Consider the following 18646-nt stretch of genomic DNA (forward strand, 5'->3'; position numbering starts at 1 on the left):
GGTTTTCCTCATGGCTGTGCCGTGAGACGGGGCTAGGAGAGGTTTGGTGGCGGGGAAAGGAGCGAAGTGTCTTGTCAGGGATTCTGAGGAGTGAGTTCTGTGGTGGAGCGGCTGGCCCGCTGTTCATAAGGAATTGTGTTTGATAACGTAAAATATGAACAGCCAATAAGTTGTTTTATGACGTTAAAGAAGTGCACCGGAATTTAAATTTGCAGTAATGTCAGCCTTCTGCTACTACGGGTCAGTCCCAGCTGCCTGCCTGGAGATCCAGGTGGTCCTGGGCAGGAAGGCATGGTGGGAGAAGAAAAACCAACAGCAGAAGCAAAGAGGCTGCTTAGGTTTGGAGTTTGTTGTTGTTGTAATGGGCTCTCCTACTGTTATAATGTGATAATCTCCAGTTTGTGTGTCAGATGTTTCCACAAAGATAAATTAAGTATGGATTCTTAACAAAGACCCTTTACCCAGGCCACAGGTTGCATCAGCTGTGTGGTGCCTGAATATTAAGCGGGCTGGTGAGCAGCTTCTAGAGCTGACGGTGTGACTGGTTGTGTTGTGCATTGTCAATATTAGAGCAGACAGGAATCGCATGGGAAGCTGATTGCAGGCGGGAGTGAGTCAAAAGAGGGCCTCCCTCCACTGAGCTAAACACGAAGGGACAGTTCAAAACTTGTCTCAGCAAGAAGTTGCCCTACTGCAGGAATTTTTGTTTTGAGTGAAAGAAGCACTTCTTTAATTTAGGGGAGGGATGATTACTTAAAATGGCATATAAAAACATATTTGATCCTCTGACTAACTTCACAGTTATTCTAATGTTGTCTTACAAAACTTAAGCCCTTTCTATCATCATTTTAAAGCTAGTTTAATATTTATGGATCACAAGAATGGATATGGAGGATTAAATACACTGTCAGGTTCTGCTTGCAAAGCCAGCTGGCAGGGCATGTTGTGACAGACAGAGGCCCTGTCTCCACACAAAATCTCTTGGAAAAAATCTCTTAGGACAAAAAAAATTGTGTCTATATTCCAGCTCTGCACCATGAAAAATCTAGAATTTACAGCACCTGATAGCTATGCAGAGAAAATAATTTAATATGCATTCAGCCTAGGTCTCCAAGCGTGAAGAGTTACGAGCCTGAGCAGGTCCTAGGTGACGAAGCATATTGGCACCAGATAGAGAGATTTCAGGGAGGTTATCAAGCAAAGTAAATACAGAAAGCCAAATCCTAAAAGGGATTATTGAATAAAGGAAGATAGGCATTTTCAGTGAGCTGAACTCCTTACTCTTGCCAGTTATTTACATAGAGGGCAAATCTCCACATCAAGCAGGAAAGAATGGGGAAGAAATTTCACATGTTGAAACTCAAGTCCACATATAAAGTACGTAGGTCTAGTTCATAAGGGAGCAGTAACTGTGAACTTAATTGAACCTGCTTTATTTGGGGCCAAGTAAGACATTCAGGATTTGCTATATTTTTTTCCTAAATAAATTGCATGACAGGTTTATTTGAAATTTCAGTAATGTCTTTATTCATAAAATTTACCTTGATTAGCACACCCCAGGATCCTCCTTTAGCTTCACATTTCAAAGAAACAATCACGACCTTTAGAAGAAGGGGCAGGCAACTCAGGAGGACTACAAGGATGTTGTGAGGTTACGCAAGGAGAAAATAAGAAGGGCCAAAGCCCAACTAGAACTTAACCTGGCTCTGCCATAAAAGAGAATAAAAAACGTTTCTGTAAACACATTAACAACAAAAGGAGGCCTAAGGAGAATGTCCATCCTTTATTGGGTGCAGGGGGAAACATAGTGACAAAGGATGAGGAAAAGGCTGAGGTACTTAATGCTACCTTTGCCTCAGTCTTTAGTAGTAAGACCAGTTGTTCTCAGGCTACCCAGCCCCCTGAGCTGGAAGATGGGGATGGGGAGCAGAATGAAGCCCCCATAATCCAAGGGGAAATGGTTAGTGACCTGCTACACTACTTACACACACAGAGGTCTATGGGGCTGCGTGGGATCCACCCAAGGGGACTGAGGGAGCTGGTGAAAGTGCTCACCAAGCCACTTTCCATTGCTTATCAGCAGTCCCAGCTAAGCAGGGAGGTCCCAGTTGACTGGAAGTTAGAAAATGTGAAGCCCATCTACAAGAAGGGCCAGAAGGAGGAGCCGGGGAACTACAGGTCTGTCAGTCTGACCTCTGTGCCAGGGAAGGTTACGGATCAGATCATCTTGAGTGCTATCACGCGTCACGTACAGGACAACCAGGGGATCAGGCCTAGCCAGCACAGGTTTATGAAAGGCAGGTCCTGCTTGACCAACCTGATCTCCTTCTATGAGAAGGTGACCCACATAGTGGATGAGGGAAAGGCTGTGGATGCTGTCTACCTGGACTTCAGTAAAGCCTTTGACACCATTTCCCACAGCATTCTCCTGGAGAGACTGGCTGCTCATGGCTTGGATGAGCCAGCTTCCTGGGTAAAAAACTGGCTGGATGGCCAGGCCCAAAGATTTCTGGTGAATGGAGTTAAATCCAGTTGGTGGCCAGTCACAAATGGCGTTCCCCAGGGCTCAGTATTGGGGCCAGTTCTGTTTAATATCTCTATCAATGATCTGGATGAGGGGATCGAGTGCACCCTCAGTAAGTTTGCAGATGACACCAAGTTGGGTGGGAGTGTTGGTCTGCTCAAGGGTAGGAAGGCTTTGCAGAGGGATCTGAATAGGCTGGATCAATGGGCTGAGGCCCATTTTATGAAGTTCAAGAAGGCCAAGTGCTGGGTCCTGCACTTGGGTCACAACAACCCCATGCAATGCTACAGGCTTGGGGAAGAGCAGCTGGAAAGCTGCCTGGCGGAAAAGGACCTGGGGATGCTGCTCAACAGCTGGCTGAACATGAGCCAGCAGTGTGCCCAGGTGGCCAAGAAGGCCAAGAGCATCCTGGCTTGTATCAGGAATAGTGTGGCCAGCAGGAGCAGGGAAGTGATTGTGCCCCTGTACTCGGCACTGGTGAGGCCGCACCTCCAATACTGTGTTCAGTTTTGGGCCCCTCTGCAGAAGGACATTGAGGTGCTGAAGCATGTCCAGAGAAGGGCAATGAAGCTGGTGAAGGGTTTCAAGCCAAGTCTTCTGAGGAGCGGCTGAGGGAGCTGGGGTTGTTTAGCCTGGAGAAGAGGAAGCTGGGGGGAGACCTTATTGCTCTCTACAATTACCTGAAAGTAAGTTGTAGTGAGGTGGGTGTTGGTCTCTTCTCCCAAGTGACAAGTGATGGGATGAGAGGAAATGGCCTCAAGTTGCGCCAGGTGAGGTTTAGATTGGATACTAGGAAAAATGTCTTCACTGAAATAGTAGTCAGGCATTGGAAGAGGCTGCCCAGGGAAGTGGCTGAGTCACCATCCCTGGAGATATTTAAAAGACATGTAGAGGTGGTTCCTAGTGACATGGTTAAGTGTTGGTCTTGGCAGTGCTAGCTTAAAAATTGGGCTTGATGATCTTAAATGTCTTTTCCAGTCTAAACGATTCTATAATCCTGTGATTCTGTGTTTCACAGTTTGCCTCCATTGAATCACTGGGCGTGCTGCGTGGGTCTGATCCAGAAGGCAATACTATCTGCTGACATTTTATACCCGGTTTCCCAAATCTGTGGCTTACTGAGCACTTAAAGACTGAAAGGCCTTTATATGTTGCTCACAAAAGGGTTTCTTAATAATGGCTGTCTCTAGCAGATAAAGGTGCACAAGTTGTGTGGTGAGTTCTGGTCTGGAAACCAGAGCTAGCAGCCAAGCAGGTTTGTGGGAGACCTACAGCTCTACATTCCAGACTACAGGTGCTTCCCTTACTGCCCTGCCTCATTCCCTCAGAAACCCAGCCTAAATTGCTCTTCCTTGATCAAATTGCAGTTGTAGGATCCAGATTCCAATTTCTCCTGTGCTGTACAGCAAACACAATATCTCATTCTTCTTCAGAAACATCACATCCTCAAAACTGGGGTGAAAAGGAGTGGCAACACCCAGCCTAACATGAAAATCTAAAATCCCATGAAGGTCCCAGGCTGGTGCTCCACCCATTAATGTACTCTGGAAATCTTCCTACACTATGGTATACTGTTTCCCTTCTAATCCCTCTGGCTTGGAGGTAGAGCAGGACAGGGAAAGCAGCTTCAGTGGAAGCCAGTTCAAAAGTTGCTGGGGAAAGGAGCTTGAAAGGGAGGGCTCATTAGAAGTCCTACAAGTGGGAACTAGATAAACATCACTTTGTTTTTCAGGCTGGAAAGTCCCATGCCAAAAAAACAATTTCCAGTCCCCAGGCTCCCATAGTGACAATTCTGGTATCTTTTTTGGGAGAGCCCCATTTTGTTTCTGACACTTCTCTGCAGCATCTGTCTGGACAGCAGCTCTCTCTAAAGAATAAATGCGCTATGACAATTCTGCACATGGGGTTGTCAGGAATCCTTCACTGAAATTTTAATGCACAGTGGGATCTGGCTGGCTCCTAAGCTCAGAGGACCAAGTGTACACACAGAGATCTCGAGTGTGACATTCCATTTGTGTTAGGTTATTCAGCAGGGGTGTGGAAGGAATTTAAATTAATGAGAGTTTGTAAAGGGCTTTGAGGTGAAAAATGAAAAATATTCCCCTTCACTAGGGTGTAGGTCTCCTGTGTCTCACATAATGCATTCATTACATGAAAAAAAAAGATAGCTGATTATGACTGGAGCAAAATTTTAATAGAAATAACTGAGAATAGGTGTTAAATAAATAGGATTGAAATCTGTGGTTCCTCTTGTGATAATGCTGCAACACCAAGGGTCTCAATTGAAAATCAAGATTGTGAAGTTAATTGGTTACCCCATGGCAGGTTTCCATCCATAGAAGTACAGCACCTACCCTGCACTTTTTTGATCAAAAAGTCACTAACCAAAGTCATCTGTGTCACCTCTTAAGTTGACCATGTTGTTCCATTGTTCTCCCTTTCCAAAAGGATCTTGTTAGAGGGCGTCTCAGACTCATGCTTCTGCCCCCTTTCATGGTTTCTTTAGCTCCCTGATGATTCTACCTCTAACAACTCTTTTTATTTCTGGTAGTCAGTTCAGCTCCTCTTCCGCAAAACCCATTCTGTAAATATAAGCCCGAGCCTAGTTTCACGGCAGTTAAAATCAATAAAATTTGTGTTTAATCAGCCAACCACCTCCCAGAAATGACTGTACAGGAAAACTCCTTGAACAGTCTCACTGTGGAATTGCACAAGTGCCAGTACAGGTGGCTGTACTGAGCTGCATTGCCAGTGAGGCGTTTCATGGAGAGAGGAATGGAAAGTAATGACAGCATGCCTTCAAGAGAAATGAAAAGGCAAAAACTCTATAGACCAAGAATTGTGATGGAAGCCAGCACGTCACACATGGGTGAAAGTTTTCATTACACTTACGTTACTTTTACATTAATTGCTAATTCAAGATGTTACTAAATGCAGATAGACTGATACTGAAGCCAAACAAATGGCCTTTTTTCCATCATGATCTCAACTGCCACATAAAATATGAAATACTAACAAGTTCTGTCATTCAACTGTATATTTGAATAACATGGCATTCTACTTGTATAGGTGCATCAGTGAATACTGTGTTACTGACCATCCAGTAATCATCAGGACTTGCAAGGAAGCTGTGACCAGCTTCTCACGGGTACCAAATAATATAATCCATTTATCAAACTTCAGATTTGTCAAACTTCATTTCAAAAGCAATTAATGTCCGCTTCCTCTGTTACTAATAGAGTGGCTTCTCAGGAAAATTATTTCATTAATGCAGTGTTTTCTCAAACTTCGTGTGTTATTACTTTTTTGAGGTCGCCTGTCCCTGTGTGACCTCCCTTGAGTCCAATCCCTCTAGCCAGGAACAAGCAAATCCCCATATTGTCAGCATCAACCACACTGTATATTTAGTTGTTTTGACTAAAGGTGATTAGCAGCTCGTTGGCTGGCACAGACACTGGTAATTACAGATACTTTTTGCTCCTCTGTCATGGAGGAACTGAGCTGCTGCCAGCAGTAAATCTGCATAATGTGGGGATTTTCGTGGGGATTTTCTTTTGATAATGTACTGAATATAAGTATAGAATTAATATTAAAACATATTTTTTAAAATCTGATCTTTCACAATCTGCCTTAAGCCCTTCGCTAGCCCTCTTGGGAGCTCTTAACTACAGTTTAAGAAATAACTGGCTTAATGATTAGGAACATACTGCTATTTTCTGTTCATTTGTTTATGTCTGAGCTTATGTGTACTTCTAGCTGGAAGAACAACAATGCTTGCCCTTTTTCTGTAATTATTTACACAGAGGAATGATAGTCCGTGTATACCTTCATTTTACTAAGCTAAATAACTCAGGTTCTTGGAGCTGCAGACACGTAGCAGGCTCTGTGCATTTGCTCCCATTCCTACACCTCTTGAGTATCTGTGATCTGTGATCAGATTTGTACACAGCAGTCCCGGTTAGCTTATTTATTGTGCACCAATTATTTCTGAGATACTTCCTGTTATTACTGAAGATGATCACAATCCGTGAAACATGAAGCTTCTGGGGTTGAATCTTTTTTGCTGGCTGTAAATGTTTCAGTGCTTGTCCTTAACCTGTGAGCTTGGAACTAGGAAACAATTTTTTAATCTCACAGTCATGCAATGGCAGGCCTCTCAGTGGTTTTGGTGTCACAAAGTCAGTTCTTGTATAGTGAAGATTTTGCTCAGGCAAAACTTTCAGTGTCTTCAAAGAATTTTTGTCTATAAGGAATAAAAAGGACAGAATTGGCCTTTGATCACTTTAAAATAGATAGGCCAAAACAAATAACACTCTAGGAAAAAACTGCAGACTGGTGAGGGCTAGACTTAGTTGACCTGTTCCTTATCTGATTTCTAGCATGTGACTGTTTTATTAACTATAAAGTATAATTTTAACAGAAGCTCAACCTATGCCAGTTGGTTTTTCAAGACAGGTTTACCTGTGGAAGGCAAAGAGTAGGCAAAGAGCTTTAAGTAGATCTGAATATGAGCTTTGCTGCTGAAATGGGATACCTGATGTAAAGATTCACATATAAGAACAGTTTATTATAATGGCATACTGGGTTTGAACTGATGAAATCTCACCGAAACTATATTACAAAACAACTTTTTGGGTGCTACTTCTTAGTTGAGTTTGCAGGTGACACCTAATTGTTGGGAGCAGTCAAATCACTGGAGGGCAGGGCTGCTATTGAGAGGGAGTGTGACAAACTGGAGATATAGGCCGACAGGAACCTTGAAGTTCAGGACAGACAAACACAACATCCAGTGCTTGGGTTGGAATAACCCCATGCAAGAGGACAGGCCAAGGGCTTTGCTGAAAAGGACCTGAGGGTCCTGGTGGAGGACACCAAAATGCCCTTGCTGCAGAGCCAACTACACCCAGGACTATTAGCAAGGGGTTAGCCAGCAGGGCAAGGGATTCTTCCTTGCCATTTGGCACTTCTGAGACCACATCTGGAATATGCATCCTGTTCTGGGCTCCCTAGGAGACAAAAGGCATGGACGTACTGGAGCAAGCCCAGTGGAGGGCCACCAAGATGGTCACGGGGCTGAAGTACAGGGACATATGAGAAGAAGCTGTGGGAGCTGGGTTTGCTCAACTGGCAGAGGAGAAGGAAATCTTTTAAATCTCTTCTGCTATATCATGGGAAAGTGCAGAGAAGATGGAGACAGACCACTCTCAGGTGCACAGTAGGACAAGAGGCAATGGATAGAAGTTAGAACACAGGCAATTTCTGACTCAAGATAATGAAAACATTTCAGATGTAAAGGTGGTGAAAAACTTAACCAGGCTGCTCAGAGAGATGATGGAATTTACATCCTTGGAGCTATTTAAAACTTGACATGGCCCTGAGCAACCTGATCTAGCTGGACCTGCTTAGAGCAGATTGGACTGAAGTCCTCCATGGGTGCCAGAGATTGTTTTCAGTCTGTGATTCCAACTTCTCAACATCAGGTGCTGTAGTTTAAAAAGGCAACATGCCTGATGGATGCAACAGCATAAAGTAAAATTGTGGGTGGAATCACTCTCTGTTCTATACATACTCTATGGCACTGTATTAGCTGGTTGGTACCTGAGGTAGCTATTTGTATTTCTCATTAATTGTTCTCATCAGAGCCATTAACATAGTTTTTAATTGCTTATGAAATGGCAAAGAACCTTGCTGGAAGGAAAGGGCTATACAGAATATTGTTAGTTTTATTTCAAGTAAATGAATTTTTTCTACTTAGTATTAGCTGAACTCCAGTAAGCACAAATTTAAATTTATCTTCAAACTATGCCGAAGTAAATTTGTTTTTCTGTATGAGTACATAAAGACAAAGCAGCATGTTTATGATTTTAATAGTGCTGCAAAATGCTCTTTTTAATAATGCATGAAGTAACCAGGGTTATTGGAATCTCAAGTACTGAGCAGATTGTAACAATCTTTCAGTAAACATTATTGTCTTGCTCTAGTTTTACATATCTTCTGGATGCTAAAAGAAAATCCTATGCTACCTCCATAGTCTTGTCTTGAAAGAAGAGGAAAGGAGAATCAAATGCAGAAACTACAGGACTATAAAGCACACTGTTCTCTGCATTAAAGCATTTTCACAAGTGATTATAATTCCAAATATATATTCTTTCCTAGGTGCTTTAGCAGAGTTTGAATTTGTGGTCAGAAACTGTCAGCCTTCACTGAGTGATTTACTTTTTGCAGGCCAGCCTCCCTTCCAAAATGGGAAATGGTCTGTAGCTTCTGCAGTCTTACACATGCCAGTATCTTACATGATGAACCTGAGACAGACCCCATGACATCACAAGGTAGAGGTGCTTTAAAATAGCTGTATTTTTTAAAAATACATGTGGTTTTATTTTCACCCTGTTTTGAACATTTTCAATCCTGCCACCACATTTTTCAGTTTTGTAGCTTATTGAGCCAGAAACTTGTTATAATAAGCAAAAGGTGAATTTCTCAAGCAATCTTCATCACCTGAACCCGAGAACTGAGGTTGCAGGGGAACTGTCAAGTATCACAAGGCTTGCGATAAAATAACGAGAGTTGGCCACGCTCTGACAACCTCTGTCAATGAGACAACAACAGCTGCTCTGAACAAACACTACAGCCAGAAAAGATAAATTAGCGGTCAGTCAAGAAGAAGTGAAATGGAGAATTAACAAAGGATAAACTTGACCGAGCTATGACCAACCAAGGATAAACTAGACCAACTTTTCCATATGTATAGCAGGAATAAAAACACATACTTAGGGAGCAGGGTTATTGTGAAGGATCGATTCATTAATATTTGTGAAATGCTATGGAGTCCTTCATGGAATATGCAAAGTAGTATTGTGAGCTAATTAGCATATGTGCTGCTTCAAGGCAGCTGCAGCTTATCCAAGGGAGAGCAGCAATGCAGGGGAAAGGGTAAAACAGGAAAAAACAAATAGAGGGCAAATGCACGAAGCAGTGCTGCAGGGGGAGAAGAGGAAATAAAATCGCAGGGGAAATGGAAGGAGGAAATGAGGCCACATGGGACAAAGAGGTGACGCCTGGGTTACTGCAGTATAAAGGCACAGATCCATATGAAATTGAGCTTTATTAGTTCTGCTCATGCAATAACCAGTGGTTGGTTGTTCTGTTGGGCTTGGGGTTTTGTTTTGTTTTTGTTAGAAAAAATCTAAGTATAACCAGACAAAAACAAGTATAACCAGATGGGAATATTTAACTGACCATCTGCAAGTGCAGAGGGGAATGAGGGTTTTCCAGGATATAAATCTTCCAAGAGAAGAAATTAAAATCATTCTACTTCTGCATTGCTGACAAAGAGAGCATTGTTTGAGAACTGATTGCAACATGGACTTGAACAATAGCTTTAGATCAGTGGAAGCACAAAATATTGCTGTGACATATGTTTCAATTAAAACAAAAATAATTAACCACCCATTAGTGTCATGAAAAACACAGGCTATTAACAGTAAATGCTCTTTAGCAATTTTATTATCTCCACAAAGCTGTTTCCAGTATTTTTGCTACCTCTTACTGGTATTTTTTCCACTGCGTAGCTATCTGCATGCTGTTTTACATATTCCTCCTCAGCTTCCTTTACATCTTGTACTGTAGAGAACTGATTAGTGGGGGAGACTGTAGTGATACAAAGATTCTTCACCTGGAGGCTGCCTGTTATCACATTGTGCGTCACTGTTGTTATTACACGACAGCTAATCTTGCTTTTGGAGAACTGCTGTGAAGATCACAAAAATAATATCCCAGTGACTGCAGCAGGAAGCTTTGCTTGGTATTCTGGTAGAGAACACAGAGACTGAAGAGGTGTCTTGTACTTCTCACCTCTAGTAATGGATTTTCCAAGTTAGCATTAGAGCACTGTCACTGACTCTTGACGTTTTCATCCTAAGGAGAAACTGGAGTTACTGAGACAATGGTTTCCCTAGTGCCTGTGTCAAGGATCAAAGCCATTAATTTTTTAAGAAAAGTTCCTATTATTGAAAGTATTTCATTACAATATTAAACAACCTTACTTCTAAATATACTTGTGGCCCTATTTCTCCAAAAGATTCTGTCCAGAACAATGTCAAAAAGCACAGTTATTGTTTTCATGCCTAGCTCACGTCCTTTCATATCAAGATCACTGAGACCCAAACTATACACATTTCTCTTGCAGAATACAATGACACCTTTCAAAAGAGTTACTATTTTATAAATGTACTCTTTTTCTAAGAAGTATAACTTTATTTTCAGTCAGAATTCCACCTGCTTCTAGGAGCCTAAAGACTCAGTGGTAACAGTGTAGAAATCTGTTATTTTCAACACAACTGAATTCTTACATTTTACAGTCTTATTGGACATCTCTCTTAAAGGATGTACATTTTAAGTGCTGTTGGCAGAAATTTGTATTCAGTTTAGTAGTATAAAATTTTTTATTTTCTCATTTAACTTTTCAGATGCTGGTAATCCTTTGTGTAATAACAGGTTAATTGTTTGCCAGCTCTATGTATGGCAAGACGCCCAGTATCAGCTGAGCTGTGAAAATTAAAGTATCAAAATATCCCCATGTGTGAACTCTGCAAGAAATAAATATTACCCTCTGCTTAAAAAAACCCACAAACCAACAAAACCCAGCACCCTTACTGAGGAAAGCTTTGGTCTTCTGAAATGAGTGTAAGGGAAAAATAATCATAAGCAAATTTTACCCTGTCAAAGAACTCTTACCTAATTTATTCTGTTTATAGATTTGGTCTAATAATTATTATTTTTCATACCTCTGTGTAAAATATTCTGAGATTTACTGATGAGAAGTGCTAAGTAATAAAATAATATTTATCTATTGTACAATTATAGTATCATAATTTTTATAGTTTGTGTAGTTTTCTCTGATAGTAACTTATTAATGTCTTGCTTATGATTACAACTAAGACTGAATTTATTCTTTTGAAATTATTAATAAAACGCATTGCTTTTTTAACTACTTGCTCAGATCCTCCCCTATCCAGTTAGCCTACCGTCACCCCCCCATCATGGCTCTCAGAAAGCATGTACAACTGTTATGAAAATAGTTGTATTTTCTGAAGATGTACCATCAACATAATTTACAAAGATTAATCTATGAATATAGATGTTTAATTACCTGTCAGTTAGTACAAGATGGTTTGATATGATTTTCCAAACATACTTCCTGTCTGTCTCTTCTGTTTCACAGAAGGATCCAAGTTCACTCACATAATGTTAAAATTCCAGTTCTGTATAATTTGATGTAGCTTCAGGTTTTTGTGGAATTATGAAATACAAATTGGGGAAAATTTCTTTTATGTCTTACTCTCTATTACCTCATAGCACAGATCCTGCAACACCCGTTGCCCACAGAATAAGGTGGATTTCTGTGGCAAGGCTGGTTAATGCATTGCGAGAATGGTGGATGACCTTCTCTGGGCTATGTGTCAGTAAAAGTACAGATGATGAATACAGATGGTTTTCTTGCAAGGACCAAAACCCCCCACTATTATGTCTGGATCCAAATTTAAGAGTTCCTAGAACAAGTAAAAATGTATATATACACAAAGCAACCTGTTCTGACCTCAGATCTGACTCTGCTATGAGCAGAAAGTTGGTCTAGAGACCTCCAGAGGTCCTGTCCAACTTGAATCATCCTACAGTCCTGTTATGCTGTGATCTGTACTATGATCATACTGTCTACTAGTCCAACAACAGATGTGGTATGTCTGCATTTGGAGACTGCAGCGATGGTCTGACCAGTTGGTGGATGACTGGTCAGCAGAGTGGGTAAATAGATTCATGGGACCAATTCTGTTGTCAAGCAACATTAATAAAAACCTGACGTGCCCCAGACTCAGCAAAACCATCTGTAGCCGCAGATAGATGATACAGGCACAAACATACCTGTACCATGCCTACTCTTCAAGTTCTGAAGCCAGCCTGCCCACACACCCAAGACTAAGCTGGGCTCCTGCCAAACCACCCGATTATGAAACAAGGAGAGGCACAGGATGAGCAGCAGCAGCTTCTACTTGTTACAGTTTCTCTTCGCTCCTCTCTGCTCTCTGTCTATTGGTGCCTCTGTAGATTTGGAGTGTGAGCTCTTCAGGAGGCAGAATGGGGTTTTCTCTTAATGTCTTTACATAGTCGCTAAGGAGGCAAAGTGCTCTGGCCTTTGACTTGTGTTTCTAGGTGTTATGGTAATTCAAATACTATGTAATAACAATAGCTACATGCTCTGAGAGACTTTCAGGGCAGGGAATTAAACCTATCTGTTTCAACTAACGTGCTTCTGTGAGAAAAGCATCTATTCTTTAACTGAAGCCCTTAGGAGATACTGGATGTGCCATTTCTCTTGGCAGCATATTCCAACCATTAATGTCCTCCACTGTTAAGAATGTGCGTAATTTCTAATTTGAATTTGTTTCATTTCAGCTTATAGTTATTTTTTCTTGTTATGCCTCTCACTGTGCAAGATTAAAAATCACTGTAGTCACCTTCCAGTCTTCTTTTTGACAGGACAAACAGACTGTGCTCTTTAAGTCTCTCCATGCAAAGGAGCTTCTCTGGCCTTGAATAATTTCTCAGCATTCCTCTGACAACAAGGAATCAGAGGCTAGCGCAGTATTACCACAAAGATCTCGCCAATGCTATACATAGAAGGAAAACAACATCTTTTCCTACCTGCCACATCTCTGGCTATATAGTCAAGGATTCCATTAATTGCTTATACCATAGCATTAGACTGGAAAAATAATTTTTGCTGGCTTGGCCACTGTCAACTCTCAATTTCCTTCCGGTCACTGTTCTCCACCACACAGCCCCTCATCTCTGCAGACGTGACCTGCTCACTGTATTTTTAAGTATTTCTAGTTGTGTCTATATTAAAACACACTCTATCTGAACAGGATGAACTTACTAATCGTAGAATCATTAAGGTTGGAAAAGACCTCTAAGATCATCAAGTCCAACCGTCAACCCAACACTACCATGTCTCTTAAACCATGCCCTGAAGTGCTACGTCTACACGTTTTCTGAACGCCTCCAGGAATGGTGACTCCACCACCTCTCTGGCAGCCTGTTCCAATGCCTGACCGCTCCTTCAGTAAAGAAATTTTTCATAATATCCAGTCTAAACCTCCCCTGATGCAGCTTGAAGCCGTTTCCTCTCACCCTATCGCCAGTAACTTGGGAGAAGAGACCAACACCCACCTCACTACAACCTCCCTTCAGGTAGTTGTAGAGAGCGATAAGGTCTCCCCTCAGCCTCCTCTTCTCCAGGCTAAACAACCCCAGCTCCCTCAGCCGCTCCTCAGAAGACTTGCTCTCCAGACCCTCACCAACTTCACTGCCCTTCTCTGGACACTCTTCAGCAACTTGGTGTCCTGCTATAATATAGATCTTATTATAACCCCAGGTTTAATTTAATTTCCTATTTAGCTGCTCTTCACAGGACATCAGTTTTGCTTTCTTATTGCTGAAAATATCAATACATTTATTTGGTTTTCTCAGTGTTAGGATCCTTGTGCTTTCCCGTCAGCTTTCCTAAGCAACTTTACCCTTCAGAGCTGCTGTTCCGTGGATCCCACCTACCAGTTTCCTGAATAAACTGTCCTAATGCTAAGGTCTACTGCTCTCCTTCCTCAGCCCCCACAGGATCATGAACTCCACTCTGCAGTCATGACAGCCCAGTACATCCCCCAGTACCCACTACATCCCCCAGTTCTTCCTTGTTAGTTACTAGTCGATCCAGCTATGAATCACCGCTGGTGTGCCCAGTCAGTATCACAAAGTTATCCTCGACGCCTTTTAGAAATCTCCTTGACTGCTTGCATTCTGATGTGTGGTGCTTGGAGCAGACATCGAGCAGGCTGAAACTCCCCTAAAACCCAGGGTCTGTGATGAAGAGACTTCCTTGTTCCTAGTTAAAGTCCTCCGCAGTAGGTTGGCTGGCCAGTTGGCAAAGGTGCTCTTGTCGCATTTTGTCAGGTGGACCTTGTCTCTCCCCAGTGATACAAGATATGACTGATATCTTATCTCAGACAGGGTTAGTTACTGTACTGATCTATATGCATTAGAGTGACTCTGTAACTGCTTACAAAGCTTTGTCTCCTCAAGCAGACCAAACACATGCACAATCCTGGTCTGCCCACACTGTTTTTCCTTAGCTGGTCAGATACCTTGGAATACTTAATTTGTGAATAATTCCAGTCACCCCAAGGGGCTTAATGATAACAATTAAGTGATCATTTCCAATTCTTTTACTTGTTTCCTCATACTTTACCTCATTTTAACGGTCGATGATATAGAAAGCATTTCTGTATTTCCCCCATTCTATGCGGCATGAATTCAGTTTGCTTGTAACACAGCACCTCAGTTTACACGGCATTTAAAAAATCAGTCTCTCTGTATGTTACTAATTTAGCATCTTCTCAGCTGTTCTGCTTAGTCTCCAGCCACGATTAGCCCACACCTGTCAGATGCAGGCCAGCACAACCGTACGTCCCCCACTCTTTTGAAGTGTGGTCCAGTACTCCACAGCATCTAAATTTTCCCTTGCAACAATGGACAGAAAGAGCACTTCACACCAAGTATATTTTGCCTTCTTTCTCTAATTTATGGGCAGGAAGAAACATCAGGGCAATATCTGACTTGACGTTCAAGTGCCTTGCAAAATTCCTACAGCTTTCTATGGCCTGTACAGCCTGTACTTGATGCCACATAATTGGTTCCAAACTGAATTATCTCCCCAGTAATCTTACAAGCTTCTGCAGTAGTGCAATTGCTTTTTGTAGTTTTGTTTCGGGGAGACAGCACACTGTCATGTTTTCCTCCTGTCATTTTTTGAAGACTTTGTCCACTCTGGGTTATATAGGAGTATCTCTTGTAGCATGTCTGATTAATACTGCAAGGAATCGTATTACAGATGTATCTTGAAGCGTTGTATTTCAGTAGATGAACTGCTGGATATCTGAAGGTTTGACACTTCTCGCTGGCCAAATATCCATTCTTGCTTTTTTGCACATAAATGGCCAATCCACTTCTTTTGTTTCTGTTCTCTCATTCTCCTGATGCTGTCCTCCCCCATGGTTTCTGTGGCAACAGTTTCTGAATGTAGTCATCCAAGAGGCATTCATTTCTCAAATACTGTACTTCTGAAACATACACTTCTAGACCACAGATATTATATAAAAGAATTGCTTGAGGATATTTCAGGTTGCAATAGAGTCAGTTATAAGACTTTCTAAAGTTGTATTCTTTACGCTTCAGCTGAAGGTAAATTTACCATTTCCATTAATTTAGTTGCTAAAGAATGCTTACTTCTGAAGAACATAAAGTGTCATGATTAATGTTATAGATATTAAAATATCTTTTTTACAGAGAAAGGATGCATTTATGATCTAGACCTTATGTGCATACACATTATTCTTAATAACACTGCATCTTAATCTGCTAAATATTTCCCACATATTAAAAAAAAGACAAGGTGGGACATTCTGTGTCAAGCATTGGAACAGGCTGCCCAGGGAAGTGGTGGAGTTGCCATCCCTGGAGGTAATGTGTAGATGTCGTGCTTAGGGACACGGTTTAGTGGTGGACTTGGCAGTGCCAGGTTAACGGTTGGACTTGATGATCTTAAAGGTCTTTTCCAACCTAAATGATTCTGTATCTTGGCTAGCTTTATGCTTCTTTAATGCAGACATCAACATCTTGGATGAGTTATCCAGATTTCCATTATAGTCTGGAGACAAACAGCCACATCAAAGTGATTCATCTCATTCCCAAGCAGACACCTCGAGTAGTTGATATTTAAATGACTACTCTACAGATCTGCTTTATTTTCCAACATGTCTGAGGCTGGGGCATGGAAATCCCACACTCACAGAAACCAAAGAGCTGGTAATCTAGAGACGAAGCAAAGGAAAGGAAAGGAGGAGTTGATGGGTACATGCCTCTCCACATGCCCCTCTTTCTGGGAGGGACGCTAGAGGAACGGCTTAGACAAGACAACTGCTGCTCAGATGTCACAAGTCACTTAGAATTTAGCTTGGTATTAGAGTGATAAACTTGATAGGAGGCAAAAGATTTCTTAGTTCTATTTTTTAATTTGCTTTTGTCATTTGGCTACAAGTTATGCCTATTCATTCCACTTACGTTTCCAGGCCGCAAGAGAACTCTCTGCCTGGAAGCAGCTCAGCACTTGCATTACGGAAAACACCCACTAATCCCACATACACACACACAACCCTTCTGCTGCCAGCACGCACCTGGTGGCCGACTGTTAGATTTCAACTCTAGGGCCAGAGAAGGGAGAAAATAAAGCAAAGCAATCCTCAGCCCTGAGAGCCCAAACATTCCTCCCTCCATTCACTCCCTCCATTCACTCCCTCCCTCCCTCCACTCCCTCCCTTCACTCCCTCCCTTCACTCCCTCCCTTCACTCCCTCCCTCACTCCCTTCACTCCCTCACTCCCTCACTCCCTCCCTTCACTCCCTCCCTTCACTCACTCCCTCCCTCCCTTCACTCCCTCACTCCCTCCCTCCCTTCACTCCCTCCCTTCACTCACTCCCTCCCTCCCTCCCTTCACTCCCTTCACTCACTCACTCACTCCCTCACTCACTCCCTTCACTCACTCCCTCCTTTCACTCCCTCCCTCCCTTCACTCCCTCCCTCCCTTCACTCCCTCCCTCCCTTCACTCCCTCCCTCCCTTCACTCCCTCACTCCCTTCACTCCCTCACTCCCTCCCTTCACTCCCTCCCTCCCTTCACTCCTTCACTCCCTCACTCCCTCCCTTCACTCCCTCACTCCCTCCCTTCACTCCCTCACTCCCTCCCTTCACTCCCTCCCTTCACTCCCTCCCTTCACTCCCTCACTCCCTCCCTTCACTCCTTCACTCCTTCCCTTCACTCCTTCACTCCCTCCCTTCACTCCCTCCCTCCCTTCACTCCCTCCCTTCACTCCCTCCCTTCACTCCCTCCCTTCACTCCCTCCCTTCACTCCCTCCCTTCACTCCCTCCCTTCACTCCCTCACTCCCTCCCTTCACTCCCTCACTCCTTCCCTTCACTCCCTCACTCCTTCCCTTCACTCCCTCACTCCTTCCCTTCACTCCTTCACTCCTTCCCTTCACTCCCTCACTCCTTCCCTTCACTCCCTCACTCCTTCCCTTCACTCCTTCACTCCTTCCCTTCACTCCTTCACTCCTTCCCTTCACTCCCTCACTCCCTCCCTTCACTCCTTCACTCCTTCACTCCTTCCCTTCACTCCTTCACTCCTTCCCTTCACTCCCTCACTCCTTCCCTTCACTCCTTCCCTCCCTCCCTCCCTTACTCCCTCCCTTACTCCCTCACTCCCTCCCTCCCTTCACTCCTTCACTCCCTCACTCCCTCCCTTCACTCCCTCACTCCCTCCCTTCACTCCCTCCCTTCACTCCCTCCCTTCACTCCTTCCCTCCCTCACTCCCTCCCTTCACTCCCTCCCTTCACTCCCTCACTCCCTCCCTTCACTCCTTCCCTCCCTCACTCCCTCCCTTCACTCCCTCACTCCCTCACTCCCTCCCTTCACTCCCTCACTCCTTCCCTTCACTCCCTCACTCCTTCCCTTCACTCCCTCACTCCTTCCCTTCACTCCCTCACTCCCTCACTCCCTCCTTCCCTCCCTCCCTCACTCCCTCCTTCCCTCACTCCCTCCCTCCCTCCCTCACTCACTCACTCACTCCCTCACTCACTCACTCCCTCACTCCCTCACTCACTCCCTCACTCCCTCCCTCCCTCCCTCCCTCCCTCCCTCCCTCCCTCCCTCACTCACTCACTCACTCACTCACTCACTCACTCACTCACTCACTCACTCACTCACTCACTCACTCACTCACTCACTCACTCACTCACTCACTCACTCACTCACTCACTCACTCACTCACTCACTCACTCACTCACTCACTCACTCACTCACGTACGTTGGGGCGCGACAGCCCGGCTGAAGGTAGCGAGGCACCTCCCCCACCCCGCCCGGCCGTTCCGCGCATGCGTGCTTGGCCGCGGCGGGGAAGGCGGTGGTGGGCGGAGCCAGGACGGGGGCGGAGCTGGCCGGTGGGCGGGGCGCGGGG

At 43.6% G+C, this 18646-nt stretch overlaps 1 long non-coding RNA gene across 1 annotated transcript; it reads right to left on the reverse strand.

Moving 5' to 3' along the window:
- Positions 1-9787: 9787 nt before the first annotated feature.
- Positions 9788-18585, reverse strand: LOC135311540 (uncharacterized). Its single transcript, XR_010371186.1, has 3 exons — positions 18497-18585; positions 16697-16836; positions 9788-10441 (listed from the first exon to the last, which is right to left on the reverse strand). It is a non-coding gene; the product is annotated as an uncharacterized LOC135311540 (long non-coding RNA).
- Positions 18586-18646: the final 61 nt, after the last annotated feature.

This window comes from Phalacrocorax carbo, chromosome 1 (assembly GCF_963921805.1).
Source record: "Phalacrocorax carbo chromosome 1, bPhaCar2.1, whole genome shotgun sequence".
NCBI lineage: Eukaryota > Metazoa > Chordata > Aves > Suliformes > Phalacrocoracidae > Phalacrocorax > Phalacrocorax carbo.